Source organism: Trachinotus anak, unplaced genomic scaffold, assembly GCF_046630095.1.
Source record: "Trachinotus anak isolate AG129_WGS33_773 ecotype Australia unplaced genomic scaffold, CSIRO_AGI_Tana_v1 ptg000037l, whole genome shotgun sequence".
Classification (NCBI taxonomy): Eukaryota; Metazoa; Chordata; class Actinopteri; order Carangiformes; family Carangidae; genus Trachinotus; species Trachinotus anak.
Genome location: NW_027273888.1, coordinates 214,071 through 238,017, shown reverse-complemented (window position 1 = coordinate 238,017; position 23,947 = coordinate 214,071). Strand labels below are relative to the sequence as shown.

The 23,947-nt window shown below is 44.0% G+C and overlaps 1 protein-coding gene across 2 annotated transcripts in view; it reads left to right on the top strand.

The window, feature by feature from the left end:
• LOC139614747 (nucleolar protein 4-like) overlaps positions 1 to 23,947 on the top strand; it is a 139,784-nt gene that overhangs the window by 43,005 nt on the left and 72,832 nt on the right. Inside the window, exon 1 of one of the 2 annotated variants that reach the window (XM_071472295.1) lies at positions 7,260 to 7,465. The exons of the other annotated variant lie outside the window; for it this stretch is intronic. The gene's annotated coding sequence lies outside the window, so the exon portion shown is untranslated. Of the gene's footprint in view, positions 1 to 7,259; positions 7,466 to 23,947 lie in introns of those variants that run through there. 2 annotated transcript variants of the gene reach the window in all.

Genomic DNA, 23,947 nt, shown 5'->3' with positions numbered 1-23,947 from the left:
TTGTTGTTTTGTGACACTTCGGCTGATGTTGTGTTGTTGTTGTACTCGGGAGGAAAGACTCCATCATTTACTGAATTGTGTGTGTGTGTGTGTGTGTGTGTGTGTGTGTGTTGGGGGTGGTGATTGGTGTATTCCATATTGTTCCCACAGCAGCACCACTCCACCCTGCACCACTGTGACTATCACTACCACACACTCGCTGTCACTCATATTCCCTGTGTGTGTGTGTGTGTGTGTGTGTGTGTGTGTGTGTGTGTGTGTGTGTGTGTGTGTGTTGGACAGACAGACAGGCAGGCAGATATATTGACATTCCAGGGCAAATTGACACTTCAGTGTGTCTCTCTCTCTCTCTCTCTCCTCAGCTAATTAACTCGATGCTCTGAGGCCTGGCTTAATTGGAACGAGCTCAACCCTCTATTCCCCCACCCGTTATCTAGACACACACACACACACACACACACACACACACACACACACACACACACACACACACACACACACACAGGCGGCATGTCTGAAAAACACACATACAGTTCAGTACTTCCCCTCCCACCTCCCTCACTTCCCTATTTCCCTCTCTCTCGCTCATACACCCACACACCCACACACACACCCACACACACACACACACACACGCTCACACCTGTACCAACCTCTGCGACTCCTGTTATTTTCCTGCAGTGGTACCAGTCTGTTTGGTGACTCCATGTCAGAGCCGTTCTAATTAGTTCACATTGACATTCAGACACGATTCTCATTATTGTCCTCGTGTTCCAATCCAGGAAAGAACCAAACCAACATGTTTTTTCTGTGCGTTTTTCTCTCTGTTGCTCATCATTGATGTTAAAGCAGCAGTTTGAACCTCTCGCTTCAGAAAGCCTCTCACTGTTTGACCCTTTAACTCCTGCTAATCACTGTTTGCAGTTTGATGATGACAGAGCTGAAGTTCTCTGATCCAATTATCTGAAGTCAAGTTCTCCACATGTCTGTGTCGGTGTTTGGGAGAAAGACGCAGCCTGTGAGTGATAAGTGAAATGTGTTGGGACCTGTAGGAGCTGAGGTTTGACTGATGTGGGATCTTGATCAATACCGAGTTTCCGATATCTGAGTCCGTGCACCGATATTCAGCATCTTTCACTGTGGGTCAGATCATCACGTGGTTATTGTTGCTGAAGAGGATTCACGTCAGTCAAAGAGAAGCTTCTGACGCAGATTTGAAACAAAAGAGCGGAAACAATTCATCTGCAGTGGATAATTGATTAATGATTGAAGTAATTTTTCTTCAGCCTCTGTGTGTTGATATCTGTTGGTTTTCTTCCTCTGTGGTTAAAAAAAAAAAATTCTTGGTTGGAAAAGCGATTTGAATATGTCACCTTGGGCTCTGGAAATTATGATGGACATTCTTCTGACATTTCACTGACCCTACAATTTACTGATTAATCAAGAAAATAATTGGCAGATTAATCAATAACGAGCATAATTGTTAATTAATTGATAAAATAACTGCATGTTTTTCAGCTATAGGTCAGTAAGATTTCATTTGATTTGAGATGGTCATTAAGAAATATACCCATAATGCACTTGTGTGGGCAGTTGTGGTTCAGGAGGTTGTTAATGGCTGAGGAGGAAGTCAAAGTGAGAGAGTGTGTGAGATATAAATATCTGATATTATATAAATTCTAACATAAAGACTATAAATAGAATTTAACACAAACAAGATGTTATTATGAAATTCAACAAAAACAGAGCAAACGGGACAAATATTCAATAAATATACATTTTATTTAACAGTAACAAAACAAACTCTCCTCATGAAGAGTATCTTACTGTTGTGTTATTTTATTTTGGTCACAAAAAGTTGTATTTTATATTTCTATATTCTTATATTGAAGCCAGTTAACGACAGTGTACCTGAATCCACAGTACAAGATAGTGTAGAAATGAATGATCTTTTCTGTTGTGTTGACGTAATAATTTAAAAAGTATCTACACTGATGTAAGAGTTTTAAAAGTCTGATATATAGGGTATAGTGAGTTTGTGTGTGTGTGTGTGTGCAGGATAGTTGAATAGCATTCTATAAAAGAAAAAAAAGAAGAAGAAGAAGGTCGGAGTCTTTTGTCTGGGTTGTTTTTATGAGGGAGAGAGAGCGAGCGAGGATGACAGAACATGGGAGAGAGGGAGAGAGGAAGGGTCATCTTTACTTTTACCCGAGACAGAAAATGAACTGACGGACAACAGAAGAAGAAAAGAGGAGGATGAACTGAACATGTGTGAATCCTACACCAGCTCCATTAGCACTCGTCCCAAGCCTCCGTTCATCTGCCCATCCCTTTATCTTTCCCTCCATCCGCCCCCCGTACCAATTCAATAAGAGGAGGAAATTACCCAGGATGCTTCCTAGCAGGGGGGTGAGGGGAAGTGTTTAAGGGGGGATGCTGCAGACAATGTAGAATCGGGTGAGGAGACAAGAGGGGGGAGGAGGCGGATGGAGAGATGGCAGGGCGGTGGCTCTGTCTGGGTGAGGGAGGGAGGAAGATAGAGAGGAGGAGGAGGAGGAGGAGTGAAAATGAGGATGGGAGTAGGTGGATGTGCTCGGCCAGGGTGAAAATAAAAATGAGAAAATTTGAAGGCGACGGTGGGATGCAGGAGGGGTGGGGGGATGGGTGGGGGGGTTATGGGGGGGGGTTATGGGGGGAGGTTGGGGTTGGGAATCAGAAAGAATTAAAAGAGGAGAATGAGGTGGTTCATTATCATTTATGGTCTCCCCCTCTCCTGCTCTCTGCCCATTATTTCAGCTTCCTCCAGAGGAAAGACATTTCATTATTTTTGGGAGGAGGGGTGTGTGTGTGTGTGTGTGTGTGTGTGTGTGTGTGTGTGTGTGTGTGTGTGAGAGAGAGAGAGTAGGGGGGGGTAGGTTGGGGGTTGGTCTATTATAATTACTAAAAGACTGCTGAGAAGACAGCAGAACAAAATTATACATAAAAGGCTGTTTGCTGGAACGGCCTTGAAAAAGTGACCAAGTCCTTTTGTCTCATCTGCTGCAGAGCTGATCTAGAATCAGCTTTTTGTTCTTGCAAATCTATATCAGAATCAAACATTAGCCTGGTCCCAGAACTCCACTGCCCACAAGTTTTATTTAGTCGTGATAATAATAAAGTGAAACAAAAATGAGTGAAAAAATGATTCCCAGGTTTGGTAAACATGAACATGTGCTGCACCGTGCAAAGCATCAAACATCTGTGAGAGGATTCAGAAGGTAGTCCAGATGCCGGGGGGGGGTGGGGGGGGTGGGGGGGGTGGGGGGGGGGGGGGGGGGGGGGGACTTCTTTAGAAATCCAGTAGAAAGAAAAATAATGGAAATGACCTGAAGGAACACAGACAAGTTTTGCATGGTTGATGGCTCCTGAGGGAACATGTGAACAGTGATTTACTTCACCAAATCTACTCAACACAATGTCCTGATTAGAAAAACAAGGTCTGTACTTCACGTCCCTGCAGCAGCTGAATTGTGCTTTTGAGCTCAAGGACAGAAAACGCAGGCAGCGCGCTGAATGATTTTCTGACTTTAACAAACAGACCAATGTTTTGACTCTATTGTGTCCAGTGTGAATTGTACACACTTACTCCAGGCTGAGTGTACGAGCTGCCCTTGCTTCCTATACACAGACAAATAAAAGGTAAAACTCAAATGAGTGGAGAAACCTAACGAATGCAGATGGTTCCAGAAGTTCACTGCATGGTACAATGAAGCAGTTAACATCTGGACCTGCTCTGTGGCAGGTTGAACTAGAGGTCATGTGATGGGAACACGCCAACCAGCAGCGACGCCCCGCAACACGCTGACCTTCTGACCCATGAACACTCAGTAGTTATTACTGCGTTATTACAAGAGTACTCAGCGCTCATGGGTTGGACCACATCCATCTGTGAACCTTCATTTTGATCTCGACTGCACACCTGTAAAGTTGTGTGACTGTGTCTTGCAGGTTGTGATGCTGTCGTCTGGTAAAACACAGAGGAGGCTCAGCTGAGTCCAATTTTGTATCAAGTCAGTGAGAGAAAAAGATCCAAGTAACTTTGAGAGAAGGATCATCGTTGGGACACTGATGGCAGGAGCTTGTGTCACAGAGGTGCTCAGCTGGCCAGTGTTTCCATAGGAACAGTGACTAAAGTGACATCTGCATTCAGATCTGTGGTGAAGACGTCAGGACGTAGGGTCAGAAACTGGTCGAGGGCGGACGGTCGATGCCTGTGATGCTCGTGCATTAGTTTGATATGTGAGGAAGAGCAGAGGAGCAGCTCCTCCTCAGGTGATGGGACAGTCGCTGCAGGACGTGATCAGACCGTGTCAGCAACACTGAGCTGAAACGTGTTCCTGTCTGTCTCCTCTTTACCAGTTCTGTGACTGTCGTTTGAGTTGAGGGCGCCGGTTCTGATGTTGTAGGGAAAGATCACAGTCTGGTTTCATACACCAGTCATCCTCCACAACCAGGTTTAAAAAAACACAATAAAACAAATAAAGGCAAAAGCATCAGTTTAAAATGATCAATCCATCTTAAAATAATGAATGAACACTGGTCAAGTCCATAGTTTCACATACATCAGCTGGTTTTAGAACAAAATTGCGCATCAGGTAGACTGTTCAGCAAACGATGACACAGAGCGACTGCATCAATTCTAAAACCACTGAACACATCTGGTGCAGAGCGATCAGCTGATACCAGGATCAGGAGTAAAGTGCTGGTCGGCCTCTTCCTCCTGGCTTGAAGTCCTCAGTGCGGGTTTGCACCAGGGGCGTGACCTTTATCACATCTTATCCTCTCACCATCTGCCCTGATGCTCTCCGGTGCGTACTGTCCAGTGAAGGAGAGGTGCCATGGAAACAGCCCTGAGAGCTGAAATCCTCTCAGTGGTCTGTTAGTGCAAAGGCGCCGCAGCTCTGTTCCCCTCAAACCTTTTCCATGCAGCCCAGGCTACAGGTCATCGCTCTACTGCTCCTCTGAACGGCTTCCAGAGTAAAACTGCTCTGAAGTTGAATCTTTCAGAGGGATGATATAAACACTCAAAACAATATCAGTGACATTGTTATAAAGAAAAGACTAAAAATCTCTCTTGAAACTCTGAAGGTGAAGATTTATCCAAACTGGTTCTCGTGTCACATTTTATTGTCATGATTATTGGAAGATGTAAAATTACACTACAGTATTTTAAAGAGGCTGAAACACACTCATTTAGAGAAGGTCATAAACCTGTTAAAGTGACCAGTGCTTTCTGGTGTCACAGCTCCACCTGTCCACTGAAGGTTGAAACCAGGTGTAGTTCAGTCTTTTCTCAGGCCAAGGATCCCGTCCAGTGTTTTCTGTGGCACAGGAAACAATAAGCGTCGTTATCAACACACACACACACACACACACACTGTGCTGCAATTCCCTGAGCACTGCCTGCTGTGCATGGGCATGCATGACTAATTACACCGCAGTTTCACCCTCAGCCCATAGGTGGCAGGTTTGTCATGGAAATGCACAAGAGGCTCAGATACACACTCTCTCTCTCTCTCTCTCTCTCTCTCTCACACACACACACACACACACATGCAGCTTCATGAGTATGTATGGTGGTTGGTGTGTATTTAAACATTTGTCTGTGATCCAGCGTAAAGGTCAGTGTGCAAAAAGGGATGAGACCTGAGCTGAAGGAAACATCTTGTCAGTGTCTGCGACGGCATCGTGTTTGTCCAAGAAATGTATGAAAACGCAGCACTGTCCTGCTGCAGGCTGCGTTTTCCTTCTCTCTGTTTGTTGTAGATGGTCAGAGAGGGTTGATTGAACCGGAAACCACAGCTGCTGTTTGTGTCTTTACCTCTGCACCAGCAACCGCCGTGTCCGAGGCGTCTTGAGGCGTCTCAAGAACACCCTGAGGGAATTCACAAGGATGAACTGATGAGATTTTGGTGGTCAAAGGTCAAAGTCAGTGTGACCACATCAAACATGCTAATTATGACAAAATACCCTGAATACCTTTATTAAATTGCCTCAAAGTTTTCACTTCAGAGTCCGAACAGACATGGATGTAAACTATAACTTGACTGGTTGGTGGAGGAATGAAACTGTGAGGAGATAATTCTACCTGAGAATTCAATTCAATTCAATTCAATTCTATTTGTATAGCGCCAAATCATAATATACATTATCTCAAGGCTCTTTACAGGGTCAGGTCAAAACCTTACTTTGTTACAGAGAAAAACCCAACAGTTCCCACAAAGAGCAAGCGCTTGGCGACAGGGGGGAGGAAAAACTCCCTTTAACAGGAAGAAACCTCCAACAGAACCGGGCTCAGGGTGGGGGGCCGTCTGCCTCGACCGGACTGTTTTAGCTTTTTTTATTTTAGTGGAATTACCACTTTATAATGGTCATTGTCCTTGAAAATAATCAGTTTTCTCAAATAAAAAAGAAAAAAGAAACAGAAGAGCCAGTAACTTGTTCTAAAGACATGTTTCACTCTGAATATATGTGATCATATGTGTTGTGTAAGGATTGTTCAGTGACACTGACCAGTTCATGTGTTGGTCAGTGGCAAAAAGAATTATCCTCATCTTCTTTGTTTTTTAGAACCAGTCAGATTGAACAGGAAAGAAAAATCAAACCTTTATACAACACATCAGGTTCATGAGCTCAGCTGCCAGTTTATTAGGTACACCGAGCTGAGACTCAGGCCACCCTGCAGTAAACTCTACCTCCAGCATGGAGTCTGCGCTGTGGTGCTGCTGAACTGTCACTACAACACAATCCAACAGCATCACAAACTACATCCTGACTCCTCTCCAAAGTCTCATGTTGTATTGTCGTCCTGTTGTATTCGACTGCAGGAGTCAGCTGAGTGTATGAAGGTCACACCAGGGTCTTCTACCCCAACACACAATGCTATAGGAACATTTGTGAGGACCTTATAAATGATCAGTTTTCACAGTGGTGGAATTTGTTAAAAGTGTTTTTAAAACTGTGATTGAAGTGTGAAAACGTGTGAGAGGCTCCGAGCAGCTGCTTCTTCTCCAGAGAAGGTAGAAATCAGAGAAGTGTTTTACTTCTGTGAATTATCCAGAGTGAACAAAGACGGAGCTTCATCTCCATTGTTTAAATGGATTTAGTCAGTGGCACACTACAGTATATTACAGTACAACCTCTCTCTCTCTCTCTCTCTCGCTCTCTCTCTCTGATGTAAGCAGCCGTGGCCCCGCCCCCGCCGGTTGCCACAGAGTCTGGAGGTCCTGCTGTGCGCTCTCACTGCCTCCCCATATACAGCAGGAGATATTGTCCATTTCAAATAAACAGTGAGACAGAAACAAAAAACAAAACAACCGGAGGTGAATGTACAGACACTTCAACCAATCAACGAACAGAAGAGAAGCAGAGCGTGGAGGCGCGGGTGGCGGCCGAGGTTCGTGTTTGTAATCTGCCACAAGTGAAGGTAAGAGACGGTTTCTGCCTGTGCTTCATTTACCGGAGCGCTCTCTCCTCCGGTGTCTTCCTCCGGTGGTCCCAGCATGCCGGGGACTGGCTGACTGACAGGGAGCAGCAGCCTGCAGAGCCGCCTCCTCTCCTCCTCCTCTCCTCCTCCTCCTCCGCTGCTGCTGCTGCTGCTGCTGCTGGAGCCTCTATTGACAGGCGATCTGATCAATTATCGATGTAAATTAAATCGCAAACGGGAAAACAACAGTGAAGAAACGCCGGTTGTTTGCTGCGGTGTCACACTTTGTGTTCGTGTGCATTTGTGTGTCTGTCTGCCGGAGCGGGTCAGTAAGTTGTATTGTGTTGTTGTCATACGGGCTGTTACTGGAAGGCACCGCACCGCCTGCAGCTCATTAACACGCTGCTGTGTCTCCAACAGGCCTCCGTCCTGCGACAACTGTGGTCCCGACTATCATTATCATTCACGGCCGCGTCCTGCAGGAATGTGTGTGTGTGTGTGTGTGTGGACGGGGGGATGCAGAATGACCAAGCACCGCTCACAGGAGGAACAATCGGTGGCGTGTGCCAAGCATGAAACAGTGGCCTGTTATATGAATGGACAATTATGACGTGAGGTTGGGGGGGGGGGGGGGGGGGCATAGCCTGAGGAAAAGAACCAAACATTGTTAAAACTGAGGAGTTTTTAAAATGCTGTTGACTAATAGTAAAGCAGAGAACTTTTCTACTTTCCTACAATAATTATTACTTCACAACAAAAGAGCATGAAGCGTCACTAACTCTAAGCTTCTGGCCAGTAAAGCCCAATTTCTGGACCAGTCATGATGTGTTGTGTGGGTCTATCAATATGGCAGCAGTACAGTGTTATTCATTGATCACAGTTCTGATTCCCTGCTGCTAAACACAAATCTGGCCTCCATCTGTGTTTGTATTGTTCTTAATTGGACTTGGACCAGTTTAAATGGATCCTGCAGAGTTGAAAGCATCAAAAGTGGAGTTAATGAGAAAGCAACAGGAAGACTGTTTCTCACTAAGTTACTCCACGATTCTCTTCTAGTTTCAGTGGCAAAATGTTCTGTTTTTTAGCTGAACCCTCCACAAGCTGATAAGAATTCAGTGCCCAGCTCAAAGGCCCTTCAGCAGGGTCGCAGGCTGTCTAACAGAGAGGCTCCAGCTGAGCTCCTCCAGCTGAAGGACAGGCTCTTTAAGTGCTGCACAGATCTGCTTCCAGCATCACTGTACACTGTGCACATGTTTCCATGGCAGCATCTCCTGGGAAACTATCAGTTGGTCAGCGTCGCCGCCGATTGAAAACTAATATCACTTCATAACTGTCAGTTTCCCGGTGGCAAGTCGGTGACGGTGTTTTGAGGTTATGAGTCAGTTTGATGTACAGAAACTATTGATCAAAAAAGCCTGATAGACTTTTATATATGGTTGAAGTTTTTCTTCCGCCGGCCATGTCACTGCCGTGGATACAAGAGGAAGAATGAGGATGGTCACTTCCTCTGATGGAGACGGGCCTGCACCAGTCTGCACTGACACCTTTACCAGTGTACCAGTATAGTTTTTGTGCACAAACCAGTGTGTGTTTTTGTGTAGCTCCAAACTGACACTTTACAAGGTCAAAGGTCAACTCCACTTCATGAAGATGTTGTATCTGCTGTCGTATTTATAGTATTTATTTGAGCTTGGCTCATGTTTGTCTCAAGATATGATTTATTTTTTCAGTTTACATTTAATTTTTATATTTTAGATCAAAATAACTAGTTGATAAATGGATTAATCGATCATCAGAAGTAATCAGTGACGGTTTTGATCAGTTTAATTTTCTCAGTCATCTTCAAACAAAATGTCCAAACGTTCAGATTCCTCTGTGTGAGAATTTGTTGCTCTTATATCATTGTAAGCTGCTTATCTGTGGGTTTTCAACTGTTGGTCAGATAAAACAAGACATTTAAAGATGTGAACCTGTGAACACAGCACAACTATGAACATTTCATTGAATAAAAAGGCTTATTGAGAAAATAAGAGGCTAATTAATTTACAATGAAAGTAGCCCTGCTGTATTTTTACTGTGCCACAGAAGTGTGAAGTCTTCTGGCGTCTCAGGGGTTAAGGTCATCACAGATTCTCTGATGGCCTCTTCCCCACCCTCAGCCGTCTGCCAGGGGACAGTCGGACAGCCAGAGCCTCTCCCAGGATAAATCCTTCTGTGAGGGCCTGCTTAGCTCCGCTCCACTCTGCTCCAAAATAATTCCAGTTTTCCCCTGGCCATGTGCTCAGCAGGAGCAAAGGGGACAGAGGATAGCCTGCCCGCTAATCCCTTTTTCCCCCTTCATCCTCTTCCTCCTCCTTCTGGATGGGTTGGGTCCCTCTATTTCTGGAGTCTCTTTCTCTGGTGTCCGCTGCAGCGCACATGGCAGATTTTTACTGCCATCACGGTTTCCCAGAGTCAGGGTGATGTGTTTGCATGTCTGCTTTTGTCCAGGTAATGATCCATAAAATCAGTTTACAAAAGATATGAAAACAGTTTTTATTATTGATTAATTCATCTTTTAAATAAACATTTTACCAATATCACAAATGGGCCATTGGTCAAAACAGGAGTTTGACAAAGATCAGATCATTTCTTTATTCAGTGACACTCAAACTCTCACCCACACTTTTGTGTCTCCCCATATTGATCACTCCAATTCCTTATTTGCCAGACTGCCCCAGAAATCCACCAACCACCTGCAACTGGTGCAAAATACAGCAGCAAGGGTTCTCACAAGAACAGAACTGAACTGACTTTAAAATCACTGAGCAGCCTGGGCCCCGTCTTAAACCACCAATCACAAATTCAGAGACACCTTCAGATCACATGCTTTGTGACATCACAGTGACATGAAACAGAGCAAAGCAGCAAATGTTTGTCGTTTTTCATTAATCAAATATCAAAATTGTCAACTAGTTGTTCCAGCTCCACTGTGGTCTGAAAACAGTGGAGGTCTTGATGAGATACTGGATTTCCAGATCAGTGCACAGTGGAAATAATGATTCAAGACTTAAAAGAAGCAAATAATGTACATCTAAATATGAACCTTTATCATCGTAGTTAAAATAAAACATGAACACAACCAGTTCTCATGGGCAGCAGCTCGAATTTCAACTGTAGCAGTTACAGTAGGAAATAAGAGTAATAATAATATCATGTCTTCAGTTGTTGCAGTTTTGAGTCTTGAGTGCTCGACACATTGACCTTTAGGTGGTTGTTTCTGGAAGTCATAGTGTATATCTAAGAAATATCACTTCCACTTTTTTCTGTCCTCTCAACCTTTCTGTGGAGGAACCTTGGAATTGTTCTCTTTCCACGTCAGTCTCATTTTTCTGCAGGAAGAGGCTTTCCCTCCTGTTTCATCCCTGTTTTGTAGTTGTATGTTCACACATGTAGACCTGTAGGTGTTTTTCTTCCAAATCACCTGCAGTCTGCATGCTGTGTGTCCTGCACTCCATTCAGCCCCGTTCTGCCTCCTCCTGCAGCGGCTCGCAGTGAGGGAGGCGGCGTTGTCACCACTTGTCTGTAGATTTGTGAAATGTCTTTGCATAGAGCTGCAGGCTGCACTGAGTGGTGCTGTCATGTACTGCTGCACTTTAACTACCTGACATCTGATATCTGTCTTAAATGTTTCCATGTGATACGACAACAAGAGACGTGAAGTAAATGAAGTCGTGATGCTCAGGAGCACAATCACTCTACTTTTTGTATTTGACAGGGACGGTGCATATTGTTACCCTTTCTCAAAAGGTTCCAGAGGTAAAGGCGGATTTTCATCTGTTGTTCTTGAAGTAAAAGTTAAAAACATTAATATTGAGAAGAAAAGCAGAGAGAATACAAACACCATGAAAACACCTCACTGCTCTGATGTTCCTGATGAACCATGCTCTTCATGCTGTGGAGACTGAAGGTTGTTGGCTCTGACAGAAAAAGCAGGTCGGCCGAAGGAGAAGAACAATCTCCTTGTGTTTCACTGTGCTGGAGCAGCCATGCTGTGTCACACCTGGAAAAGAAGGCACAGTCTGCTGTTTCTAACCATGTGTTCCCAGCTCAGCGAGTCGAGCGTCTTCAGAATATGACAGCACTGGTGTCATCGTGGCTGTTTATTGTCTGTTTGTTCAGGGATTCTCTGGGCTTTGCTGTGGCTTTGTCAATGTTCTGTACTTGCCAAGGACATGTAGCAGATGTTTTTCTTGGTCAAACTGTTGGAGGAACATTTATGACTAATGTGGTGCTGACGCAGATCGGACAGTATGGAGGTAAATGAGCAGTATACAGGGAGAGGGTCACCTATACATCACTGTGAATATATACCACCACTTCCACTGCCTCTTATCTGGTTTCATACTGTTTGGCCCATTGATGTGAAATAAATGTAAACATTTCTTCTTCCATGTTTCTATGTAGCTCTCCCCTAATTCAGTAACACTGTTATTTACATTAGATTAGAAGTTTTAACATCATTTTTTATCAGAGACACCAGTCACTGAAGAAGAAGCTGAAGCTGTTAGAGATCAATAAAGACTCAAGAACATAAGTAGATATTTTTACTTTAAAGTCAGTGAAACAACAGACTTCAGACTAATTATAAAGGCTCTGTGTGCAGCACAGACAGTATTGAACTGACCATTATTTCTGTCTGTAAATAAATAACTGTATAAACAACCCAAACAGCCACAAAACATGGAGTAGTTCCCTTAGTCTGCAGTATGATCGACCCTGCTTGGATTTTGCAGTGGAGCTAAGACTACTGCAGGCTGCAGATGACAGGCTACAGACTACAGGCTACAGGCTACATGCTACAGGCTACAGACTACATGCTATAGGATACAGACTACAGGCTACAGCCTGCAGACTACAGGCTACAGGCTATAGGCTAAAGGCTATAGGCTACAGGCTACTGGCTACAGACTACAGGCTATAGGCTAAAGGCTATAGGCTACAGGCTACTGGCTACAGACTACAGGAGCAGACTACAGGCTACAGACTCCAACAGTCATGTCTCATTCTCCTGGACTTTGTTTTGGTCCGTCCATCTTCTCACTTTCCTCCTCCAAACCAAATCAGCTCTTACACTTGAGCTGTCGTCTTGTAAGGATCCATAAGATCCAGCTTTACGTTCCCTAGCAACCACACAGTGGAACATACAGTGTGTATGTTCAGCTGGAGGCACATGGCCTCCACTGTTGGAGGCTAATGGCTACGATGGCTTCAGTCAGATTGGGCAGAGAACAGAGGTGGATGAGAAATGACCCATCCTGCTGATCAGGGGATGTTGTGTAGATCAGAATGATCTAGTCTAAATGTTAGTGTACCTTACTGCAGTGACACACAATAACACACAATAACACACAGTAACACTGCCCATAATTAAGGCATTATTATTATTATCACCCTGTGTTTGCTAAGTCACAGTGGTAATGCTCTCGTGTAGCAGATTTTTGTGCAGTGAAAGTCTCTCTCTCTCTCTCGTTTGTCTGCCTCAGCTCTCAATGAGCTCAGCTCGTTGTGTGCAAACTCAGGGTTTGATTAGCATTGCCTGAGGCGGAGAGTAGTTCCCTGGCCTTTACAGTACAACCATAAAACAAGGAGAGGTCAAGCTAAACACTTGTGAATGTAAACACGTCCATGCAGTGGGGAGAGCCTTTTTATGTTTTATTACTGATCTGATGTGATGTGACCTTGAGCGCCATCAAAGGTGCCATTAAATAAAATCAATTATTATTATAAAGAGAGAATTTGAATCATTTGCATTAAATGAATGGAGGACTTCACAGTCGGGAGTTTAATGTATCATCCCTCCTACGTCTGTCTGGCTCAGTGTCACCCAGGTCACGTGGAGGTGCTGTATTATGAATAACATGTAAAGGATCAAAAGACTGTTGCTCAGCTGTTCATATGTTATTTTTGGTATTTCTCTCTCTCCCGCTTTAGTTAAACACCCTTCAAAGCTCCCTTAGGTTTCTTTATTTCTCCTGCACAGTTTGAATTCCTTCCAGGTTTCAACTTATTTGTTTTAGAGATGCTCAACAAAACCTGAACCTCCGGGGAGACGTGGGTGGAGAGGCTGAGGCAGGTGGGGTTTGTTTGGTTTTCAAAGGGTTAAAGTCTTTTCACAGAAGATTAAACTATTCAGCAGCTCGGTTGAGGGAAAAATGTAAAAGTCACACAGTTAACTGTTGCAGCCACAGTGAACTTTTTCTAATCACCCCTGTTTAGCTACACAGTTAATCATTATGTGATTTGTCAATATGAAGGTGTTCTGTTTAAACTGAGGCCTGAAGATGGAGATATCTTAGCTCAGAGGAAGGTGCTGTATTTCTCCTGATGTTTGTAGCTGTGTCACAAAGTAATAAAACTAGTGAGTGTGAAAGAAGAAGGGCCATAAACAGCCTGAGCAGCCGGAGCTGCTCTGAGAGGTGGATGGTGCAGATGACAGTGAAATCGTTTGGTTTGTTTACAACATCATCTGTTAAAAAATTTAATCTCCCGGCTGCATGTGAGTGAGGAGGGAGGAGTCAACCAGTCCTCAACCTGAACAACCACCGGGCTGTTTCCTCAACCCTCTGACACCACCTGTAGGAGCGCCTCCTGAAATACAGCCCCTACGCTGGCCGGTGTACCGGACCTTGGTTGTCATGGTTACAATAATAAACATGCAGACTGTACTGACATTGACTAACCTACCTTTGTCGCCATGGTTACTATAATAACGGTCATGGCTTGGTTAGGTTTAGGAAAAGATGGTGATTTGGCTTAAAATAAGCACGTCCTCAACATTAGACAATCTTTGTTGTCATGGTAACAATAATAACAACGAACAGTCATGGATAATAGAAAAAACATAAATTGCTACTGTCTCCTGTGTCATATTCATCCATCCACCCCAACCTCCTATAAACTCACCGCACTTTTCCCTTTGCATCTGTCGTCATTACTACGACCACTATATGTCGCCTAGCAACAAAACCTAACTATGGGTCATAGTAACGACCTGTGGGCTCGTTTGTTACAGTCTGGTTTTAGTAGTTGGAGCAAGGCTGTGAAACCTGTTGTATGAGATTAAATACTGATGACTGAACATATAAGAATCAACTTTAAAGTTAAAGAAAAACATCCTGAAAGTTGAACATTCAGCTGATCGGACACAAAACAGTCGCCATCGGGTTCAAATGTTTTTAAACCCTGTTTTTTGTGGCATGAAGTTTTTTCCACATTCAGCCAGCAAGAGGAACAAACACGAACACAGAAACCTCTCAGGTGCAGTGGACCGGTTCCTGTCGGACCCCGTCAGTCTCAGTAAGGAGCTGATAGAGGGAACTGGTCTCCAGGGCCTTTAAAGCTGTTGGGGCTCACCTCCCAGCAGACAGCTCGAACTCCGTGTGATGTTATGAGGTCCTCAGGATAAACATGTCAATCATAAAGCGCTGTGTATGTTATTCTATAGTGGGTTACACAGGAAGTGTTTCCATGTAATTACCTTGGCTGTCTGTGGCAGGCTGGTGCTGCCCGGCGGCCATGCTGCTGTGTGTGCTCAGTGCTCAACCACTGGAACCAGAGAGTCCCTGCAGAGATCAGCTCTATAATACAGCTGGAGCTGAACTCCACTCCTCCACTCCTCCTCTGGTGCTCCTCTACTGCTCCCCGAAGGCCTCGCCACCTCCACCTCTCCTCCTCTTCCTCCAGGCGAGTCTCTGTCTCATCACCGACTCGTAATAGTATAAACTGAATAGTGGGCTCTGGTCATGAGGGAGCCCGGCTGTAGTCGAGATGGACGACTCAATCTGCTGAACCTGACTGCTGATCATTGCCGGGCTGGAAGTCAGAGCAGTTAGTTGCCTGGAAAATAAATGATACATGAAATTAATGTTGCAGCAACAGTGGGAGGTAGGTCAAATATTTATTTGAATGTTCCCTGGCAGAAGGTTTAATATGGGATACAGTGACAACCTTTCTGAGCTGAGTCAAACTGATGAGATTTATATGAGTTTATTAGTCCAGTATCAACTCACACCTGCTTTGTTTCCCAGTGAACAACAGCTGTTGAAATATCTGTTTAAAAATATGTCAAACAGACCCATGAACTGTGCTGAACGAGTTGTCAGACGAGCAAATCAAATATACATTTTGATTCTGCTGGTGAAAGCAGCATTAAGAACTTTTTACTTGGATGTTTCCATGTGAAAAATTGGCAAAGTTTTCTATGTGTTTAGTTTGTGAAACGTGCTGTCCGACCAGAGTGGACTGGAGGGCGGAGTGAAAAGGGGGGGCAGGGAGGGTGGCACTATTTCAAAACAGGGACAACAGCGTTCTCAAAAAAAGTCCCACAAACAGATGAATAACAAATGAAATTCAATCACGTCCACACACCTGACCAATTACAGCATAAAGTGGGCGTAAATGTCTGATTGTCAGATTTGGAAGGTTACTGAATCTGTCGGACACATACGGCCCTAATCCGACGGAGGAAATGTGTGGGAGGAGGGGGTGTCCAATAATCCAGTGCCACTTCCTGTTTTCTCCGGCAACACTGTGGTTTCGTGCAGATGTTGCCCTCTGTTGTTGGTTGTCCCTCCTCCAGGCCGCGGTGACGGTCGCAGCTCGGCCACGTTGTGTACGTGTTTGCAGGGTGAAACGAGCCTGGTCCAGCAGTGACCTTTGTCTGCACTAATCCACGCTGTGTTTCCATGGGATTGCTTCCTGCAGGGGGAAAGGGGTTAATCGTCGTGCTTGGAGCAGATTTGTGACTGACTGGATTAAGTGGGGCTCAGAGTGTTGGGCACTCCACTAATCTCAGGCATCCATGCCCCTGCTGGCTGTTGGGGAAGGACTGACTGACTGACTGACTTATTTCCAGTTTGACCAAGTGAACGAATGACTGATGCACTGATGATGGAGAGGCCGATTTTTCCACTGAGTGTCAAATGAGAAATGTAGAAACACTTTGCATTTTATTTCTCTGTGTCTTCAGACACACCCTCCACTCTGTTTGAAGAAACACTGTGTAGAAACCTTGTTATATTTGGAGTCTGTGTTGATTTAGCACTTTACAACAGTTCCCACTCCCTTGTCCCACTTTGTGAGTCAATGATTAGCAGAGACTGTTCAGTATTTTTAGGCCCACAGTGTTAGAACGAACTCTTACCTGTGACTGTGTGTGTCTGAGACTCCTCAGTGGTTTTTTTTCTTACATATTATTTTAACACAGTTTACACTTTTGAAATGATGTGTTAAATTTCTCATGCTCACACATGGCGGTAGTGCTCTTCCTGCTGTGGGGAATCAGTGTCGGAACTAAAAGTGACTGAAGCTGCTTAAAGCCACACATTAGGATCTTACCTCTCTGTGGCAGCGGCAGCAGCAGCAGCAGCAAACTCATTGGTTTAGAAATATTAGTATGTGGAGCATTAACTGTGTCTCCACCACAAGGTTTACAATTTACATGGGTTCAAATTTAGCTTTAAATGATCTGCCATCCAGGTTTACAGGTTGATAAAGGCAACATGCATTTGTCTGTAGGTTTCAACTGACTGACAGGAAGCACAACATATTACAGCAATTATCAAAGAACATTCATTCTTTTTATTATCTGAGCAAGTGAGAGAAAACCAGCTGTGATATCTGAAACCCTAACAACAGCAGCAGAGGTGAAGGACTTGGAGCAGTGACTTATTCAAAATTATCATTATTATTTTTATATTTCTATATATATTATATATATTATTATGGAGTGCTGCAGGAATGAGTCCTAAAACCCAGATATAACATTTTACCACATCCTGTTCCCTTGTCCTGAAGTCTCTGGGACATTTTGATGTTTTATTCTCCAATATAAAATCTGTCAGTAAATCCCTCAGTCCTAAATCTTGAAGCTTCTCCGTCTGTTAAAAAGGCCGGTTACTAACAAGAGTCTAAATGAGACGACAGAGGTTGTCGGGGACGTTAGACGTCATCAGTCCAACATGAAAACCGATCTCCTCACCAGTCCACCTTTACAGCCTCACTGTGTTTCTACAAATTGTCACTAACTTTACAAGTGGAAGTTTAGTGGTGGTGACGTTGAAGTCATGCATTTAGGCTTCAAACATCATAAAGTGGAGTCATTAGTGAAGATTATCCTGCTGAACAAACCTGTCAGGATCAGAAACTGTTGTTTGTCGCAGTTTATTTTCTGCAGTAAAACAAAAGACAATGTAAAAATCCTATTGGCTGTTTGTGGAGGGAACCAGGGAGACGCTAACATCAGGGTTGCTCTACAATAATACATCATCCCTGCAGCTGTGTGTTATCTGTGTGTGAAGAGAGGAAACAGCATGAAGACAACTCGTGTTTATTTATCCTGCTGTTTTGAAAATGGTGCGTTTGGGGTTTTGAGCTGGTTCATGTAACTGTCAGTTTTCATTTGCAGTCACTCAACAATCTGTTTTCACAAAACTGAGAAGGTGGAGACGCAGAGGTACGACCTCAGCTTCTGTCACTGTAGATCCTCTGGTCTGTGAGAGTTCAGTTACCATGGTGATGAGTCAGAATATGTTGTTGATACAGGTAGACACAGACACACTCAAACACAAAGACAGGTGCCCACACACAGACTTGACCAGGTTACTGGTGCATGTAACAAACAGGTTATAAAGGTCACACACACACACACACACAGTATGTGACTGAATCATCTACATCCCAGAGTAAAAATGATTGATTGAAGTCACAAGTTTCCTGAACCGACGACAACATCTTCAGGTTTTTTTGTTGTTTTTTTTCCCTCATCCAGACCAAAAGTCAGACGCTGCAGTGATAAAAATCACAATTACAGCAACAAGTCAAATAAATAAATGTAGCTTAGCATCATCTTTGCAGCCAGCAGTGATGGAGACAGTGAAACACACATTTCCTCAACAGTGGATTTAAAAACACCCTGCTGTTGCAGCATTATTGTACATTGGCTTTGTCTGTCTTTGTTTGTTTGCACTTTTTTCAAATCTACTGTTTCTCTCACTGTGCAAGCTCTTCCATCATGGAGCTGATGCGAAAGAAACCAACCTGCAGAGTGTTAGTTAATGCTGCACCACACAGCATCAAGCAACACATTAAAACACAACCTGAGAGTATGTGTGTGTGTGTGTGTGTGTGTGTGTGTGTGTGTGTGTGTGTGTGTCTTTGTGCTGTGGCACGATGGTGGAGTTACACCTGTAAAACCAGCAGACCTTTAAACCCAGAGTTCAGTCACAGACCAAATGAGCTCTGTGGAGAGATGGCCTGCTCATAGCCTGCAGCTACACACACACACACGCGCGCACACACACACACACACACACACACACACACAGGCCAGGGGGCTTTTATATCCACATGCATGCTGAAGATCCGTTCAGTCATGGACCCACATGCTCGGGCTGTGAGGTGAATAACTGATGTGTTGATTTTCTCTCTGAAATCCTGCAGAAACATCAACACATCTCAGTCAGACTGTGATCAATTCACCCAAAACTACAACGTCATCAGGTTATGTTGGGCTGTAACGAACAGTTATTGTCCTCATCAGTTTATCTGCAGATTATTTTCTTGATTCATTATTGTATGTAGTTAAATGTCAGGGACTGAGCCTGAAGTGACGTCTTTTAATTTTACCACCATAGAAGAAAACCAGCAGATACTGACGTTACACAGGGAAGAAAAAAATACACAAATGATTAATCAGTGATGTTTATTTTATTAACTAATTGATTAATCCACTGATCATTTCGGCTGTAATGTTTTGTAGACTCTCACCTTCATTCTTTGATTGATTCATTTATTTTCTCTTGTGGTTCATGTCTTCTTCTGCATCTGTGTCTTTGCTGTTAAACATTTTATATCTGGGCAGAAAAATCTGTATAAACAAAAAACTCAAACAGTAAAACCTTCAGCTGAGCTCTCAGCTGCTGCCTACGTGCCTTTGAGCAACGTGGCGGTTTTAGCTCGGCCCAACTTTGTGATTTGAATTTTCACCGAGTGCAAACTACGTAGTCATAGATGTCCGTCCAGCTGCTGCACTCTGCTCCCGACCTGTCACACAAGCAGATGGATAAATGGAGGATCTGATGTTTATTAGCAGCTGAGATCATTGGTATCAGGCCACACTGTACATGGTTGAATATATGTGGAGCAGAGAGGAGCTCTGACATCCGGATGCACTCTTTGACCTGTAAAATTAGATTTTGGTTGCTTCAAGTGGATATTTGGTTTCACAGTAATAAGCAGAAAGAGGAAGATGGAGAGAGATGTATTTATAACAGCATGTCATCGGCTCTGGGACCTTTTTATCGGCAATCATATCCGTCGTTTTGAAATTGTTTTTTAAACTGATTTCTGAGAGTCCAGATTCCCAGTGAACGTGATCACATGATCACATTTGATCATGCCTTCTCTTCATTTTACTAAAACTGTGTTTCAGTGAGGGAGTGGGAGTCTTTCTTCTTCTCTGTCTCACTGGAGTCAACAACCAGTCGCCTCAGTGTTAGGAACAGATCTGATTCATATTCTGACACCACTGTCATCTCCTGTACACACACACACACACACTCATATATACACACACAAAGTGCTTATCTAATATCAGGACAAGGTCAGTATCTGTCTGTGGAGATGAATCTCTCTCTCTCTCTCTCTCTCTCTCTCTCTCTCTCTCTCTCTCTCTCTCTCTCTCTCTCTCTCTCTCTCTCTCTCTCTCTCTCAGTTTCAGGGTTAGACACATGGGCCTTGACATATAAGGATCTGTTTTCTTCCTGGTCATTCTTTTTGTTCCTGACTGCTCAGCACTGACCACACACACACACACACACGCACACACACACACACACACACACACACACACACTGCATGCAACTTATTCTGATCATTCTAAACCACAAGAAGAGGTTCCTGTTGTGTGTGTGTGTGTGTGTGTGTTGTGCTGATGGTGCCCTTTTGTCTGTGGTTGTACTTGTGCCTGTGCTTCCTTGTCATCAGGACAGATGAGATGTTCTGTGGGTTTAGAGTTTAGATTTAACACCTCACGTTGCTGCAGCTGTTTTTGGCTCCTTCACAATTATTGTTGGAGCTTTTTGTTAAATCTGAATCAGAGTGTGGAGCCTGGACTTTGTTCCGGTTCATGCTGTACAACTAGAAGTCAAAACTGAAGTAACTTGTTTGATGCAGAAGCAAAGTAGAAGTTTCTGGCACAACTTCACCTGTTTCTAATGTGGATGGAGAAAAGAAAAACTCCAGCGACACCTGAAGTGAACAGAAGAACTTTTTTAAAAAAAATTGCACGAGCAGTTTTTTTTTTGTTTTGTTTTGAGAAAGATAAAATGTGTGACAACATTGTTGTGCAATGTTAGCACTGTAAGTGTTCTGGTGCTGCAGAGATGCCCTGGCTCACAAATCACATTCTCCAAACGGAAGACCCAACAAAATTCACTTCTTCATCATTATTAATTTTTTCTGAGTGACAGTGAAATATAAAAACAATCTTTCCAACCTGCCAATATATAATGCAGTATGATTTTTTGAATATCGCGCAGCTCTACTAGATTTTAAACTATACTCATCAGTTTCATCACCTTTCAACAGCTTTTAGTTTTTCATTGTCGAGTGAGAAGACGTCACCCAGGTGGCCTCACTCAGACGTTGGCTCAGTGATCTCTGAGAAACGCGGTGATAAAACTCAGCGGTGAGAGCTTAACACCGGAGCTGCAGACAAAATCGAAGGAGGACTCAGATTTTATGGATCATCGTTTTAAGAGTTGAATAGAACCCAGAGGCTCCTGAACCCAGAGAGGAAGCACCGGGATGATTGTTGCGATGAAGATATCAAGCTCAGTAGCTGTGTGTGTGTGTGTGTGTGTGTGTGTGTGTGTGTGTGTGTGTGTGTGTGTGTGTGTGTCTGTGTCTGTGTCTGTGTCTGTCTGTGTGTTGTACACAGCCTCAGTGTGTGTGTGTGTGTGTGTGTGTCTGTGTCTGTGTCTGTGTCTGTGTCTGTGTCTGTCTGTGTGTTGTACACAGCCTCAGTGTGTGTGTGTGTGTGTGTGTGTGTGTGTGTGCGTGTGTAGTATAACTCACAGTCAGCATCAGGCTGACATGAAGACTGACATGACATCAGCTCTGTCTCTGCTCTTCTCTGTTAAATCCACTGGATGCAGCTGAAAACGCAGAGACACACGGATGGAGTTCGGTCAGTTCATTAAACAGGAAGTGGAGACAGGACATCAGGGCTTATAAAACCCCTCCTGTCATGTGACCAGCCATGGTTTTCTTCCTGAACGCTCTGCCTCTGTGTCTCTGCTCATAGGAAGGTCAGTGGCAGCGTATTGATTCTGGCTGGCTGTCTCCTGCGTACTGTACAAGGCTTTTTATAACCTGACAGACAGACAGTCAGCTGCCTGTCTGTCTGCCTGTCTGTCTGCCTGTCTGCCTGCCTGACTATCTGTCTGTCTGGCTGTCTGTCTGCCTGTCTGCCTGTCTGCCTGTCTGCCTGCCTTCATACGTGCTGTCCACTGTCTGTGTCTGTCTGTTGTCTGAGCCTGAACCAAAGCTTGTGGATCGTCTTTGTCTGCATGTAACTGATGGTGCTGCATCAAGTGTTATTAGTGTGAGTGTGTGTGTGTGTTTCAGTGGTGACACCCCCCACCCTCTTTACAGATGTACACACACACACCTCCTCCTCATGACTGGTTTTCTCACCAATCAATATTCTGCAGTGGAGCTCCTCGGCCTGCGCCCTGTTAAGCCTTGCAGCGTCTGTGTGTGTGTGTGTGTGTGTGTGTGTGTGTGTGTGTGTGTGTGTGTGTGCGCATGCGCATGCTTGTCCACAGCCAGCTTGCTGCTTATCAATATCTTCACCTCTCTCACTTCAGAAATGATCCTCTCCTCTTCCCTCCAGGCCTCATCGATCTCTGTGAGAGATGGATGCAATCAGAAACAAGACGTTGCAGGACTGGATACTGACCGTCTGTCACGCTGACTGAGTGGAACTTTACTGCCTTAAATTTACCTCCAGTGCCATCCAGTGTAGGTTAGATTGATGCGTCGGGGTGTGTTTAAAACATGGTTGTGTTGTGTTGTGTGTCGGTGCGGCTCACTTTAGCTCTAACATGTTGAGGCGTGCTCGTATGAATCTGTGCCGCAGCCTCGCAGCAGAAGGCGACTGCGCCGACCTGTGATGATTACAGCCAAACGGTGATGCTCACGCCCGCCTCGGCCAAGCGGGAAACCGATTTCTACTGTGACATCTGATGTTGAGTGTGAACGGCCACACAGATGACTCACTGTGCATGTGTGGGTTTTCTTTCCACCCACTGTCCACAGACATGTAGGTTTGGTTAATTGGAGATAGTGAATGGTTTCCTGCCTCTATTATAGTAGACCCCATTTCTTTGTGTGTGTTTCTGGAATATGATTAACACACACAGCAGATTTTCTTCATGAGACGTTTGACAGCAGAGGATCTCAGCGTGTATCGTCCGACCTTGTGTGTCTTCGTCCGTGCTTCCTGTAAACAATATGGAGGGACGGCGAATGGCAGAGTTTAGTTCCACACTGGAAATTTTCCCAGCGGGTAATAAACTCGTGACAACACCAGACATTATGTGTAGATTAGAAGTGTTACCTCCACCTCCATCAGACAGTTTGCAGGTTGAAGTATTCATATTTTACAAATGAGAGTTTTTTTTATTTGCTGATGTGGTGATTTGAAAAAATGAACCAAACAGGTTTTATGTAATAAAGAAATGAAATGAAAAAAGATGTTATGTATTTGCCTGAGCACCGTGTACCACCGGTAACACCGACTGCCACAGAAACCCAGTTGGACATTTCATTGTTGTAACTGTTTCTGACATTTCTATAATTGGAGCTGTTTATGTGCGAAGTTCAACAGTTTGGAAAATAGCACTTATTCACTTCCTGGTGCAGAGTTTGTTGTGATTAAGTATAAAAGGCGAACAGAGGGTGAAGACATCACTGTGACGGTGGTTGTTGGGCCTGGTGATGATTATGATGGGATGATGCTGATGATGATGGTCACTGTGATGCTCACAGTGATTTTCCCTGTGACTCCAGCTCCACTGTCACATTGCAGCAGCATGAACTGTTGTTTCTTTAAATCACTGTGAGGATTTCTGTCTGTCTTCATTATCCTGATGTCGATTTTTTATTACAGTTATTCAAACGTAGTTAATCTAAGATAAATCTAAGGGGTCACAAGATGATTAAGGAAAGAAATGAAATATTTCTGTTACATAAGACTGTTTATGTTTGACTTTTCTTTTGCTTTTTCTTGTGAAATGCTTTCAGCTCTTAAACTTACTGAAAATCTTCCAAATGAAACAATCCAAGACAGCAGAGCTGCTTACAACACACATCCAGAGTGAAGCAAAAAATAGATCACAAGTAAGAAAATCTTTAAAGGGGTTACAAGACAAAAAT